Genomic DNA, 15,747 nt, shown 5'->3' on the forward strand with positions numbered 1-15,747 from the left:
CCATGGATTGAGCTACAGATGGTGATATTACCCGAGTGTGATTGAAAAATATGAGGCTTATGAGAGAGTAGGATTAAATGGGCAATTTTCTCAGTGGAAGGGAGTGGACAGTGGAGTGCCTTAGGGATCTGTATTGGGACCGTTACTGTTCAATATATTTATAAATGATCTGGAAAGAAATACGACGAGTGAGATAATCAAATTTGCAGATGACACAAAATTGTTCAGAGTAGTTAAATCAGAAGCAGATTGTGATAAATTGCAGGAAGACCTTGTGAGACTGGAAAATTGGGCATCCAAATGGCAGATGAAATTTAATGTGGATAAGTGCAAAGTGATGCATATAGGGAAAAATAACCCATGCTATAATTACACGATGTTGGGTTCCACATTAGGTGCTACAACCCAAGAAAGAGATCTAGGCGTCATAGTGGATAACACATTGAAATCGTCGGCTCAGTGTGCTGCGGCAGTCAAAAAAGCAAACAGAATGTTGGGAATTATTAGAAAAGGAATGATGAATAAAACGGAAAATGTCATAATGCCTCTGTATCGCTCCATGGTGAGACCGCACCTTGAATACTGTGTACAATTCTGGTCGCCGCATCTCAAAAAAGATATAATTGCGATGGAGAAGGTACAGAGAAGGGCTACCAAAATGATAAGGGGAATGGAACAACTCCCCTATGAGGAAAGACTAAAGAGGTTAGGACTTTTCAGCTTGGAGAAGAGACGACTGAGGGGGGATATGATAGAGGTGTTTAAAATCATGAGAGGTCTAGAACGGGTAGATGTGAATCGGTTATTTACTCTTTCGGATAGTAGAAAGACTAGGGGACACTCCATGAAGTTAGCATGGGGCACATTTAAAACTAATCGGAGAAAGTTCTTTTTTACTCAACGCACAATTAAACTCTGGAATTTGTTGCCAGAGAATGTGGTTCGTGCAGTTAGTATAGCTGTGTTTAAAAAAGGATTGGATAAGTTCTTGGAGGAGAAGTCCATTACCTGCTATTAAGTTCACTTAGAGAATAGCCACTGCCATTAGCAATGGTTACATGGAATAGACTTAGTTTTTGGGTACTTGCCAGGTTCTTATGGCCTGGATTGGCCACTGTTGGAAACAGGATGCTGGGCTTGATGGACCCTTGGTCTGACCCAGTATGGCATTTTCTTATGTTCTTATGTTCTTGCTGGCAAAATTGTGGTGAGAGGCATGTACTTGGTGGTGGTTAGTGTCCAGCTGTGAAAATGTATTGGTCAGAGATCATCTACTGGGCTTTTTAAAAAAAATAAATAAATAAAATTTGCAACTTTTCAAATGTTAGTTTTAAACCTGACACAGTCAGGAGTGTCTCCTGTGTTCTGGGATGAGAAACTAGCATGAATGTTCGTTTGTGTGGTATGTGGAGCAGCTTTACTTTTTTTTTTTCCCTGAGCCATGCCTTTTTACAGGGGCTTGGGTGACTCCTTTGTCTTTGTGCAGGACTCTGGAGCTGCACATATTGGAAGGAGCATTCAGGCTGCTGTTATCCTTCCTTTTTAGGCAAGATGGCATTGGGGCCCGTCTTAGAGGCCTTTGCTGGGAGGAGGAGGAAGAAGAGTCATTTCTCTGCAGTGACAGCTCACCCCTATACAACATGTGCTAGCAGAGCTACATAAGAACATAAGAAATTGCCATGCTGGGTCAGACCAAGGGTCCATCAAGCCCAGCATCCTGTTTCCAACAGAGGCCAATCCAGACTACAAGAACCTGGCAATTACCCAAACACCAAGAATATCCCATGCTACTGATGCAATTAATAGCAGAAGCCATTCCCTAAGTCAACTTTATTTCCTGCTCAGAGGGTGACTGTCCTGAATGCACCTCCCAATAAATGGTGAATACCAGTCACGAGGCGTTTTCTGACCCTTCCTCCCCCCCAACCCTCCTCTTCTGCGGAAACCTGAATCTGCTGTGCAGGTTCTCTTGTTAAACTTGTAATGAGGACTTGTTTGCATTCCCTTATATTACCATTTGTCACATTCCCTTGGCTTTCTCCCTCTTGGTTTTCTTGTAGATGTACAATATTTTAAGCGGATCACCTAAGAGAATACAAAATAATTGACAGTTGTAGATGATTGCAGAACAATATCACTTTAAACTGTTTGGTGTGGAGAAATATGTAATTGATCCGTGTTCATGCTGTGGACGTCATGGAATCATTTCTCCTTTGGTAGAGTGTCCCTTATGTTTTAGGGTCTGAGTCCAATCCTTTGCAGGGCTGTATCTGACGGGGCCAGTGAGCTACACAATCCTTTTTCTGATTCAGAATTTTGGAGTATACCTTTTTTTTTTTTTTTAAATTATTTAACAAAAAACATATTTCATGTATTCTCGCAATGTTGAAAACATGTTTTGGGTCTAGGAATCCCCCCCCCCCCCCCGCCCCCCAACTACTTGAGATAAAAACAAAGGATGAATCTTGTTGCTCTTCTTGGATGGGCTGATGGGTTTACTTGCCCGGTGCTTTAGACAATATTTCTTGCCACCACAAATCAGCAACAGTTAAGGATTGTGATTATGGATTTTGATGACTGAAAGCTGCTTACGTGGTTTACTGGAGAAAGCTATTCTGGTATCCTCACCTTGCCACAAAGCAGTGGCGTAGCATCACAAAACTCTGAAAACCAGATAAAATTAACCACAGTTGCAGTGAGACACACCCCTCTCATATCAGGGGCTTTAGCTGGGGATTACAGCGCTTCTCAAGTTCTTGATTCGCTTCACTGTTATCCTCTTACTTCAAAATAAACGTCGAAGCCTTGGCCCGGTAAAATGTTGTCCATGGGCTCTTGTGCTGCACCACCATGTGGCCATTTGCTGTTGGGACGCCATTGAGTAGTAGAAAGTATGCACAGGAGAATAGCATGGCCCTTTTGAATGGTATGATAATGAATGACAGCCTACCTGCCCCTCTGTCCTGCTGCAGCTTGTGAATTGTTGCCCCCTGCGACCTTGAGTTTTGTGGCCCTTTTGGATTCCTGAAGAGCCGCCTCTTGTCTTAAAAGCACATTCCCGTCCTTGTTATAAACAGTCCAGCTCTCGGTCTTCACTGTGGCTTTCTGTGTAGAAAATGCAAGCCATCTGTGCGGCTTCCCTGCCATTCTGCTGCCGCTGCCAGAGACAAAGTAAAACTGCTATTGTTTGGGGCTGAAGACAGATGTCGGACACCGACTGCTTGGCGATATCATTCATTTCAGCTGTTGAGAAGGCTTGGAAGAAAGAACTGCTCCCTGGGTGCTCTCTGCAGCCCTGGCAAGCCCTTGTGAGCAAGGATCCTAGCAGCGTGCTAAACCATGCTGATTCTAAGCCGCAAGCATGCACAGCTATATGCAACTTATATCCCTCTCCCGCTCAGCTTCTATTTGTGCATTTTATCATCTGATGGTCCCAACCTGTATACCTCTGCCTTCTTTTCTGGCTGGTAGAAGCGCAGCATTTTACTGCTCATAGTCTCTGGCAAATGTCTGATTCCAGCATCCTTGTATTTTTGGAACCATGCAGGGTTCTTTACATTTCACGTTCTGATTAACATGAGAGATGAGGAGCCCCACACAGCTCAAAACTGCAAGGCTGCTGGAGTAGTCAGGCATTCAGCAGAGGCTACAAGTGGTAAAGTACCACATTCCTGATCTGGAATAGGAAACAAAGGAGGCTGGTTAGGTACGGGTGAGAGGCATCCGAAGGGGTAGGAGGGTAGGGGTGAGAGATAGTAAGAACATAAGAAATTGCTTTACTGGGTCAGACTTGGGGTTCATCGTCCAGATCCTGTTTCCAACAGTGGCCAATCCAGGATACAAGTATCTGGCAAGTACCCAAAAATTAAATAAATCCTATGCTACTAAAGCTAGTATAAGCGGTGGCTATTCCCTAAGTCAACTTGATTAATAGCAGTTAATGGACTTCTCGAACAGCTTATCCCAAACCTTTTTTAAACCCAACTATACTAACTGCCCACATTCTCTGGCAATGAATTAGAGCTTAATTGTGTTGAATGAGAGCATTTTCTCCAATTTATTTTAAATGTGCTACTTGCTAACTTCATGGAGTGACCCTTAGTCCTTGTTTTATCTGAAAGAGTAAATAATATATTCACATTTACCTGTTCAAGTCCTTTCATGATTTTATAGATTAATATCAGATCCCCCATCAGCAGTCTCTTCTCCAAACTGAACAGCCCTAACCTCTTCAGCCTTTCCTCATAGGGGAGCTGTTCCATCCCCTTTATCATTTTGGTTGCCCTTCTTCGTACCAGAATTGTACATAGTATTCAAGGTGTGGGCTTTCCCTGGAGCGATTATAGAGCCATTATGTCATTCCTCATTTTATTCACCATTCCCTTCCTAATAATGCCTAACATTGTTTATATTTTGACTGCCACAACACACTAACATAAGAACATGCTATACTGGGTCAGACCAAGGGTCCATCAAGCCCAGCATCCTGTTTCCAACAGTGGCCAATCCAGGCCATAAGAACCTGGCAAGAACCCAAAAACTAAGTCTATCCCATGCTAGTAATAGCAGTGGCTGACTATTTCAATGTATTATTCACTATGGTGCCTAGATCATTTTCCGGGGTGGTAAATCCTAATATCTAATCTAACATGAAACTATAGCATGGGATTAGGGGGATGACCTGCAGGGAAGTAGTGATGAGAAAGAGGAGGACCTTTTGGGGTACGGAAGAGCAAGGAAAATTAGACTCAGCAGTTATGGTTGGGAGAAAGGAGCACCTTAGAGAGGGTCTGATGGGGAGAGGAGCAAGGAGGGAGGGAAGAAAACAAGATTCAGTTGGAGAGGGGAAGTGAGAGGACCAGGAATAAAGCTAAGGACAGGGGAGTGGGGATTAAATTGGGTAGGGGAGAGAGGTGAAGAATGGTGACTGAGGTAGAGAGATGGCGGGATGAGGACAATAGGATATTCAAAGTTAGCCAGCTAAGTCTGGTTGGGTCAAAGAGCTTATCTTAAAGTTAGCCGGATAATGTTAGCCAGCTGTATTTAATAGTAGGCTTGCATAATTGAATATACCTCCAAAGTTAGCCAGATAAATTTCTCTGGCTAACTTTGCTATCCGGACAGTGACTGAATATGGAGCTTGTGATTTCCTGTAAATTGAACCCAGAAGGCAGAAACAAAACTCAGTGCTGACCTTAACCTACTTTTTAGTATTTCAGCGACCTTGGCTGTTTTTTACAAACCAGATGGTGAAATCTCATTGTACTGCATTTATCATTATTTCTTCACCACCACCAAACTAGTCTGGTTTCATGGGAAAAACTTCTTAAAACACCCTTATACCGGGCTCCTAAAATATGGTGCTTAAGGGTCTGCCTGGGTGGAAGAGCCACTGCTGGTGCTGCGGGCAGAAGTAGTAACCCACTTTTGCATGGTCCAAGGAGAGCCACTACATCTAAGAGAAACTGTGCAAAGGGGGGGGGGGGGGAGTAAAGTAATGAGAGAGGGAAAGGGAGAGCAGCTGGGGATGGGGTGGGATGGGAGAAAAGTAGGATAAGGAGGACAGTAGCTGGAGCAGAGGTTGGCTGACTACAGCCTGCAATGGTAGACTGGGTCGCAGAGGATGAGCAGGTAATGTGGCAGTGGTGAGTCAGGCAGTGCTCCAGGGGAGGGGGGGAACGTCTCCTCCGCCCTCCCTGGTCTTTTGAACTCCAGGGCCCCCTCTCTTCCCCCCCCCCCCCCCACCTGCTTATCTGGCCCTGGCCATCCATGCCCCATATGGCCTTAGGTCAAAACATTTACTTATCCTTGTCTTAGCTGGCTGTGCATCCTCTGTCCGCATGACTTTCTCATACTGACCCCCACAGTAAGTGAAGCTTTGTTCAGATTTCTGGAATTCACTAGTTGCAACTGAACTGACACACATTTTTTTTTTTTTTTTTTGCATTATAAAGTATGACAAATCGGTTAAGTAAAATTTAAATTGTGAAATAGATTTCAGGATGTGGGCTCGTAGGACTCTGCATCTCACAAAGCTTGACTTCACCAGATGTCTGAATGGCCCATCAAGGTGAAGACTCCTTGGGTCATACAAGGAGTCTGACGGGCAGGGGAGAGATTGTCAGCTTTTATGGGAGTTTGTACTCTCCCCCTTTTCTCTCTTGACTCTTCCCTCTAGTTTTTCTCCTTTTCTGCAGCGCGGGGGTGGTGGTTATACCGCATGCAGGCCTGGGACCGACCACAGTTCCTGGTGAAACAGAGTTGACAGAAGGCACTGAATTATAGGTGCCTTGGATATTTTCCATCCCTACAGATACGTTTTAGAGATTTGCTTTGTATATTTTGCCATTTCTATAGCGCTGTAAATCTAGGGTGCTGTACAGCAGAGTTCATACAGCTGCTGTACAGTGAGTCCCTGAAAGCTTAACTATCAAAGGGGACACCAGAGGTGACAGGAGACGAAGGCTGTGGTCCTAAGTAGCTCGCCCAAGGTCCCAGAGAGCCTCCTTGGAAGAAGGGCTTGAATGTTGGGTATACAGTCTTAATACCAGTACCAGCAGGTCATAATTAATGCCTGTATTTTAACTATAATAAGTTGATGGACAGACATAATGGGCATAGTAGTCCCTATCTGCCATCATGCTCTCTCTTTGTATATGCCTCTGTTTCTAAGGGGGGAAGTGTTGCTTTGCCTCTGTTAATAAATATATAAATTGTTTAATGTTTTAACTATGCTGGTAGAATTGCTTGTTAATTTCACAGAAAGATATGGATGACCTAGGGAGATAATGACAGAAGTGGCAGGGGAGCTGTGTAACACGAACAATTTAGGAGATATATTTAGGGCAGTGGAAAAAGCAGGTGCAGTAGATTCTGGACAGGACAGTATTTGGAAGAGGATGTGCTCCTAGTAGGCGACGGAGCGTGTAAAGTCCAGGTGTACATGGGAGGGGAGCAGAAGCAACAGATGCATCACTTTCATGGTATTTTCAAATAAGGGCAGTGCTTTTCCCCCAAGAGTTTACCGGTTATCGCCTTTTCTCCTGCTTTCTTTGCTTTTGAACCTGTCTGGTGCTACCCACCTACTCATCTAATGGCCAAATACTGAAATATTGTTAGAGGGCAAGGCCAGACTCTGTCACAAGCAGAGGAGTTCACAACAGAGAGTGGAGGCTGCACATGTTTGTTTCTTTGTTTATTTATTTATATGCTTTTATATACCAAAGTTTAGCTAGAGGCCTTCACTCCGGTTTACAGGTAGAACAACATATTACAAGTTAAGAAACAACAAATAGAACAACATTTTACAAGATAATATGCAACTGGTAACACATTATAACCTGTAAGGTAATAGATATAGTTGGGTTATGACAACGGAAGCAAGTTGTTTATAGCCAACTTAATAAATAGAGGCAAAGTAAGTGATTAACATCGACTGTATTATAAATATCAGAAATATTATTTAACTAACGGGGGTAATTTATGGTGCGTGCATTTAACCGATTCCATCTTTGAAGGCTTGCCTGAAGGGCCATGTTTTGAGTTCTTTTTTAAATGTTTTGGTGGTGTTTTGTGAACTTAGGTACTCTGGTAGTGAATTCCAGAGTTTAGGTCCTGCTATGGCAGTGGTCCCCAACCCTGTCCTGGGGACCCCCCCAGCCAGTCGGGTTTTCAGGATATCCACCATGAATATGCATGAGAGAAAATTTGCATGTTATGGAGGCAGTGTATGCAAATTTTCTCTCATGCATATTCATGGTGGATATCCTGAAAACCCGACTGGCTGGGGGGGTCCCCAGGACAGGGTTGAGAACCACTGTGCTATGGAGATGGCTGTGTTTCTTACGGTTGATATTGAAGGTATGTCTAGTTGCAGTTTGCTAGTGGTTCTTGTATTGCGTTGGGATACGTGTTTCTGTATAATGTTGTTTAGGGAGGTGCTTTCATTGTATATTGTACTGTGTAATATGGTTAGGGTTTTGTATTCTATTCTTTTTTCTACAGGTAGCCAATGTAGACTGTTTAGCACAGGGGTGATGTGGTCAGATTTTCTGTGACCAGTGAGGATTCTGGCTGAGGCGTTGATGGATGTGGTGTCAGGGAGACTTTTAAGTGAGATCTGTTTGTTGCTTTATGTACTGAACAGTTAAGAGTACAATAAATGGAAATGTACAGCCCTGAATGATGTTGCAGTTCAGTCGTCCAGCAAGGCCCAGGCAGACTTTTTTTTTTTTTTTTTTTTTTAAAGATTGCCTCCTGTCCATGGCACGGGGACATAGGTTCTAGACATAGCACAAAGACGAGCTTAGTAAGTGCACCATGCAGACCTGCCTAGAGCATCCGGTTCTGCTGGCTTTGCCGCTGGGACCGTATTATGACTGGCGTTCACCCATGGCATCAGTCAGCCCGGTCTCCCTCCGTCGGACAGCTGTGCCACTGGGAGGCAGCACTCGGGGCTCATTCCTAGAGAGGAAGCAGCCGGGACACTAAAGGGCTTTATTATCGCAACCGACTGTTTAGTCTTTCTGTTCTTTTGGGTTTGCCTAATCCAAGCTCTAATGATGATATAAGCGTTTGCTGAAGGACCGGTTAGCACAAAAGGAAATGGGAAGTGGAATTCGGAGTTGGATGATTTGAAAATGTCCCGGGGCTCAGCAGCTAAGTTATACGCTCATGGTTCTGCATTCAGAGGTTTGCTTATTTCTTTTTTTTTCTTCTTTTTTTTTTTTTTTAGGGGAGGGGGACTCTAAGGGGGATGTTGGGTAACTTAAGATCAGGTGGCAGTGTTTAATGGAAATCAGGAAGTGTGGAGTTTGGGCCACTTATGGGGACATTTTTTATTTATGTATTTTTTTTTTTATAAACTGGAGATTGGTTGGGGAGAGTGAGGTTTGGGCCATTGTTAGACAGCATTTTCATAGGAAATTTGTGAGTGGCTGGGTACATGCAACCTGTATGGGATCAGACAGATGGGAGGGGGCAGCTGCCAGTTTGGGGGAGGAGGAGTTTGAAGGCAAGGACTTAGCTGGCTAACGGTAGCCAGCAAAGTTTTTAGGCACCTAAGTCTGAGCAACCTAAATCTAGGTGGCCATATTATGGTTATCTCTAAGATCATTTTCATTCAAAACCTTAGCCACCTATGTTCCGTTGAAAAATTTAGCTTAATGTAGCTGGCCCAAAATCTAAAGCTGTATTGAAAACTGGCCCCATTTGTTATAATTCCCAAATTCTTTTCACGCCTCCTATGGCCAGGAGTGGACAGGTTCTAAGTCTGCCATAAGCAGCAGACTTATGATCAGTAGGGCTTTGTGTCCTGGAGCAGGCTCTGGTGTATCCTTCTGCTGAAATTATCCATAGAAACCTCGCCCGCTGCTTAGAGGCACTTGGTATCTCGCAACTTGTTGTGATGGGACTTGGGAAGTGGGATGGAAAGGTTGATGGGCAGAGTGCAATTACTAATTTTGTAGACTGAGCAGAGAAGATGTTGACATGTTTGTCTAGTCTTTAAGGTATGCAGCTTTTTTTTTTATAGTGCAGAGCTGTTTGCTACTAGGCTTTACCCCTACATATAACATTTCATTTCCAAACTGAATGGGAAGAAGCAACCAAATGTAGTCTCAGCTCCCACTTTCTACAAGCATGAAAGACTATAGGCCTAATTTTGCCACTGAACTGGAAGAGAGGCCATTTGACTTTACGTTTTATTGAAGCTGAGTTGTATATTTTTCATGGGATCTGATCTATGAAACGTTTCCACAGAGAAAACCTGCAGGATGTTAGGCCATGGCTGGCTAAGTAAATCTACACTTTCTAATCTCTCTCTCCTTTACGCATATCCAATACTCTGCTAAAATGTGCCATTTTTCTGTATAGCATTGCCAAAATCTGTCCAATCTTTTCTGAGCACACCACTACAAAAACCCTTTCACTTAGAACTGTGCAGGTCTCCAAGCAACTATCTCTCTCCACTGCAATCTATCCTAAATGCAGTTGTTTGAATTATCTTTTGCCAAAGTCACTATGCTCTTCTGAAGTCTCTGATTTGACTCCCTATCTGCTCTGGCATAAAGCTCTTCTTTCTTACCTACAAATGCTTTCATTTTGAAGCATCTTACTATCTCTCCTCTGTTCTCTCTTTACACCCCTCCTCCTGCACTCTGCTCATCAGACAAGTGCAGTTAGCATAGCTGTGTTTAAAAAAAGGATTGGATAAGTTCTTGGAGGAGAAGTCCATTACCTGCTATTAATTAAGTTGACTTAGAAAATAGACACTGCTCTTACTAGCAATGGTAACATGGAATAGACTTAGTTTTTGGATACTTGCCAGGTTCTTATGGCCTGGATTGGTCACTGTTGGAAACAGGATGCTGGGCTTGATGGACCCTTGGTCTGACCCAGCATGGCATGTTCTTATGCCTATCTAAGTCCTTCTCTACTGCCAATTCCCCACTCCGCGCTTTCCTCCTGGTTGCACCTGGTCCTGGGGGAATTCTGCACCTCTGCAGAACACAGAATTTGCGCAGAATTCCCCCCCCTGCGCAGAATTGCCAAATTCTGCACAGAAAATGGCAGAGACCCTGGCATGCCATGAACAGAGCACACCATTTGTGCTGAATATATGAAGCCCCCAGAGCACCGGTTGCAGCGAACATGAAGATCCCGGCATGCCACAAATGGAGTGCACATGCCACATTCACAGTGAGCACGAAGGCCCCCGTGTGCCTCTGGATGCATTCCACTCGCAGCAAATATGAAGGCCCCGGTGAGCATGAATGTATGTAGAGGTATGAGGGAGTAGAGGGGGAGGGGATATGAGAGAGGGGAGGGGGTGAGAGACAGAGCAGGGGGGTGAGCAGGGTGTGTGAGAGAGATCAGGGGGGTGTTTGAGTGTGGATGCCAGAGAGAGGGAGCCTATATGAGGAGATTATGAAGAAGTGTGTATGTATGTGAGAGATTGGGAGCAGGTGTGAATGAAAAAGGGATTGTGTGTATGGGAGGGTGCTGGCCTGTGTGAAGGGATTGTGTATGTGTGAGAGAGCCTGGGTGTGAAGGAGTGCATATGAGAGAGACATAGGTGTAGCCTATGTGAGGATGTATGTGAGAGAGAAAAGGAGCTTGTGAGTGTGCATGCAAGAGAGGGACCCTGTATGTGAGGGGTTGTGTGTGCAAGAGAGTGAGGGAGCCTGTATGAGGGGGTGTGTGTGTACGAGAGAGAGAGAGCGTGTGTGTGAGAGTAAGGAGCAGAAGGGAGCCTGTGTGAGGGGTAGTACTGAGAATGGGGTCAAACTCTGGAACTGGCAATAGAGTGGAAGGGTTTGAGGGGAGAGATACTGGCAGGTGGAGGAGTTGGGGCCTGAGAGGGCAAAGTGGCCAGGGGAGTAGGGAGAGCGAGTGGAAGGGACACTCTTATAGTGAATTTCTAGGGAAATTCTGCTCAAAATATTTAAAATTCTGCATCTTTAAGTATTAACTTTTTTCTGTATTAATTTAAAATGTAATTACTTAAGGACCATTATGTAAACTGCTATTTTGACAAATATAAAGTTTACAGAATTTTAAGTTTTTATGTGCAGAATTCCCCCAGGAGCAGTTGCATGATATGCTTAGAATAGTCTTCCTGACCTGGTGCATCATGCTCTCGCAGTGTTTAAATCTCATCTAAAACCCCACCTTTTTGAGGCTGCTTTTAAATCTTGGGCCTGATTGTCTGCTTTTAGCCTCATTAAATAACTTTTTTCCTTTTCTTTCTAACCATTGTCTTACTTTATGAAATGCCCCCAGGTCTCTTGTTCTGTATGTTTCTTATTAAATTGTAAGCTCTATTGAGCAGGGACTGTCACTTTTTTGTTTGTTTGTACAGTGCTGTATGTGTCACCTAGCACTATAGGAACCTTTAGTAGTATAAGCAATGCTTATAATATTGGTACTATAGCACATTTACTCTGTCATATTAGTACTTCAGTAAAGACCTCATTACCCATTTAATATACCATTCATAACTCCTTAAGACTCCCAGCAGGTGACACACCACTGGATGGACAGCAGAGGAAGCAGCTAATTGGTGGCAGTCAGGAGCTGATTCCTGCTGTCCTCATCATGACAATTTGGATTGAACATTTGCCAAGATCCTGCTAAGCTTTATAGCTTTCTACTTTTTGGGTGGATGGCACACTGCTATTTCATTCATGAATTTATAGGCTGCAATTATAATTTTTAAAATTCTTCAGAAGGCTTGCAATCACCGTTCCCTGTAAGCTATGCATGTGCACGCATGGCGTGAACTGTGGCAAAACACAGCATGCACATAAAATGGGCTAATAGCAAATATATCTTTACCATATAATTATGTTTAACTATAAAAAATGAAATCAAATTTTATTTAAATTGTATTTAAAACAAATGATATGCAGACATAACTTAGTATAGAATTATTTTCATTAAAACAATTACTTAACACTTTCAAAATCCCGATATTTGCATTGTACTTGCTCAGGGATACTTGGCTTATAGCACATAATTTGAAATCCGCTTATGAGAAGCTGCACAAAAAACTTTTTGTGCACATAAGCCTGTTGGGTCTGCCTCTTCTCTTTGGGTCCACATCTTCTCTTTGTCAGGTTATAACACATTGCAGAAGACAGAAATTATCATAATATTCTGCTGTGATAACTGGCCACCAATAAATAAACTTAACCTTGACAATTGGGAGCGACTCGGCTTCAGCCAGACCAGTCCACAATCCTTCTGAGTGCCTTTGGTGTTGGAGTGTAAAGCGGAGAGGACTGAATGGGACTGGCTCTGTTTTCAGTGGCCTCTGTGAGCTGCACAGTAACTGAGCCTGTAGTTCAGTCCCTAGTTCATGTTTAGGTAGATGATGTCCTGCCTGGTTTGGACCTCTCTGATCACCATCCTCGGCCTCCCTCTCATCCATACACGCTCTCAGATGTGTTCCCTTGCGTCAAACATTGCCTCTCTGCTGCTGCTTTCTGACTTCAGTACTTATCACTTTTTATGTACTTATAAGCAGGAGAGGAAAAACATTCAGAGAAATGAAATGCCAGTTAAAACTTTTTAAGAGCCGGGTAACATTTTCCCCTAATTTTGCTTCCATTCCTCCCCCCCCCCCCCCAGTTTAGCGCTGTCATTTTTTTCTTTTCTCTTTAATTTTTTTATGCTCTCCTCCCACCTCACACCACATCATCCAATGCTTCCCTACATGCACTCTTCCCCCTCCCTCTCCCCACCTATTTTTTTTTTCTCTCAGCAAAATTAAAATTACAAGGAGGAAACTTTTTTTTTTTTTTCTTTCCCTAGCTTCTAATTTTCAAAACCTTTTCCCACCTGTGAGGTTGATCTCTGCTCTTCATTTCTTCCCAACTAAGGATCCTCTTTGCTTCTCCCAGGCTTTCTCGAATTCCTTTCCTGGTTTCGCCTCCAGCAGCTACACTGGAAGGCTTCTCTACGTATTCGCCACCATTTCGGTGAAGAAATGTTTTCCAGTGTTACTCCTGAGTCCTGCCCCTTTCAGCCTCATTGTGACCTCTTGTTCTAGATCTTCCTTTTCCATTGAGAAACATTTGCTTTGACACCTGCCTTGGGGTTCCCTTGCTGCCTCCAGTAGCCCAGGCCTTTGCAGTGACTGGACCTGGTGTGCACGTGAGCCGAGTCCGGCCAGGTCGTAGGGCAGAGATTCCCTCTTCCAGGGGCTGTGAACAATGCCTGCTCACCCCCGGCCCTGAGCAGCAGAAGCTAGGTCTCCCCCACAGCAGTGCTGCCGGGCTGGCCCCACGTTATTTGTTCTTTGGAGGTATTTGAATACCTCTCGTCTATTTTAAAGGATACATATTTAGGTCCTTAAGTCTCACCTCATGGTGTGTTTGGTGCAAGTCGTTCATTTTAGTGGCCCTTCTCTGCACTTGCTCTACACTCTCTCTCTCTCCTTTTAGCTTCCAGAATTGGACACACTGCTTCAGATGAGGCCTCACAGAGCCATTATCGCCATCTTTTTTTTTTTTTTTTTTTGAATTATTGCTTATGCCGTTTCCTATGCATTGTATGGGCTCTGCCCCACCCCTAACCAGCTTGTCGCACTGTTTCACTAGCTTGAGATTATCTGATAAGATCACCCAGCGGTCTACGTCTCTTGCTCGGTGCACATTAATACATTTCCTAGGATTTCGGCTGCACAACTGCACTTTTAGTTGCATTGAAACTGGGCCTATGAGCTCCAGACTGCCATGGAGACTTCTGTACTGTGCGGGCTCTTATGCCATCTCGGGTTCGCTTGCAGTCCCTTAAAAACAACAACAAAAAAAACCCACTCACCATCTCTCTATCAATAAGTGTCAAGTTTGTATGGCAGACAGCCGGGGATATATCCATACTAGTGTAGACAAGAATGGGCAGACTGGATGGGTCCCATTGGTCTTTATCTGCCATCATCTACTTTATTCTTCCTCTTCCCCTGTGCTCCTTTTTCTGAGATCTTTATGAACGTTTAAACTTTTTCCCCCACCTCTCCTTACTTTTTCAGCCACTTCTTTGGAAAACCGTACTGGTCTCTTTCCCCTCTCACTCTTACTTTCGTAACATGAAGATTTGTTGTGAATTCTTAGAGCCAAGGTTTTCTGGAAAGGGAGTTTATGAAGAGTGATAAATTACTGCGACCATCCATTGTTTGGCTTTCAAAAGTTAATAGATCTGCATGCTGGACTAAGTATTTCAGCTTGTCTGGTTTTCTGTTACCTTGTTTAAAGATGTTTATAGAGAGAACATTTTTGGTCCAATCTGAGTGTTTCCTGGGGATCAGGCCTCTTGGATTGTGAGTTTTGGATCCACTGCTCTTGTGATGCAGGAAATATGATCACAAGAGCAGTGATCCCCCGGCACCTGTGCTGTTATAAAGCTGAATGAAGCTTTGCTGCTCGCTTTCCAAGCTTCCTCACTGAGGGGAGTGGGCTCAAGCTTGGATTTATGCACCGGCCTCCCAGGCCTATGCTTAAGGTGGCAAAAATCCTGGGAGCGGCCCAAGTTCCTCTGCGCCTGGGCTTCCAGTCCTATTCCTCCCACCCCAAGCTCCAGTGTCTGAACCCCCCGCTCCTTGCTGAGAAACAATAAGCAGTGAGCTTGGGGACTGAGCCGGCCCGGCTTCCTGAATAGAAGCCCGGAGGAGACAGCACCACCGTAGTGCCTGTAAGCCTGGGCTGGGATTTCTCAGTCTCCGTGGCCACTGACATTGTTTCTCAGCTCGGCCACAGCCCTGACATTCATAGCGGTGGAGGGAGGGATTCTGACAGAGGGGAAACCCTGAGAGAAATGGGGGAAGGGCAGGGAAAGAGGCTGAAATTAGAATTTTAGTGGATGGGGAGAGCAATCAGAGGGGGCAAAGGATGGTGGTGTTGGAGGTATGTGAGGGAGATTATGGGGAGAGAGGCATTGGAGGTGGGGGTTTCAATGAAATTGGAGGTGTGAATATGGTGGGGGGGAATCTAAGATATGCTTGGGACCGGGGGTGGGGTATGGTATGGTTAGACTGGAATTGGAGGTTTACCAAGGGAAGTAGGAAATGGCAGTTTGGGGGGATGTGATCTGAGATGGGAGTAGGATGGGGGACTATTAAGGCAACTATGCCTCAGTGGAGTAGATTTACCAAACCTTTGCTGCAGGGCAGAATAGTTCCAGGTTTCTTAATGATAATATTCCAGGATTATTAGTGTTGCAATGCTGGAGCAAAAGATTTTCTTTCTA

The 15,747-nt window shown here is 44.2% G+C and overlaps 1 protein-coding gene across 2 annotated transcripts in view; it reads left to right on the plus strand.

Moving 5' to 3' along the window:
* Positions 1 to 15,747, plus strand: part of MYO10 (myosin X) — a 434,555-nt gene that overhangs the window by 136,127 nt on the left and 282,681 nt on the right. The window lies entirely within an intron of this gene.

This window comes from Rhinatrema bivittatum, chromosome 2 (assembly GCF_901001135.1).
Source record: "Rhinatrema bivittatum chromosome 2, aRhiBiv1.1, whole genome shotgun sequence".
Lineage (NCBI taxonomy): Eukaryota > Metazoa > Chordata > Amphibia > Gymnophiona > Rhinatrematidae > Rhinatrema > Rhinatrema bivittatum.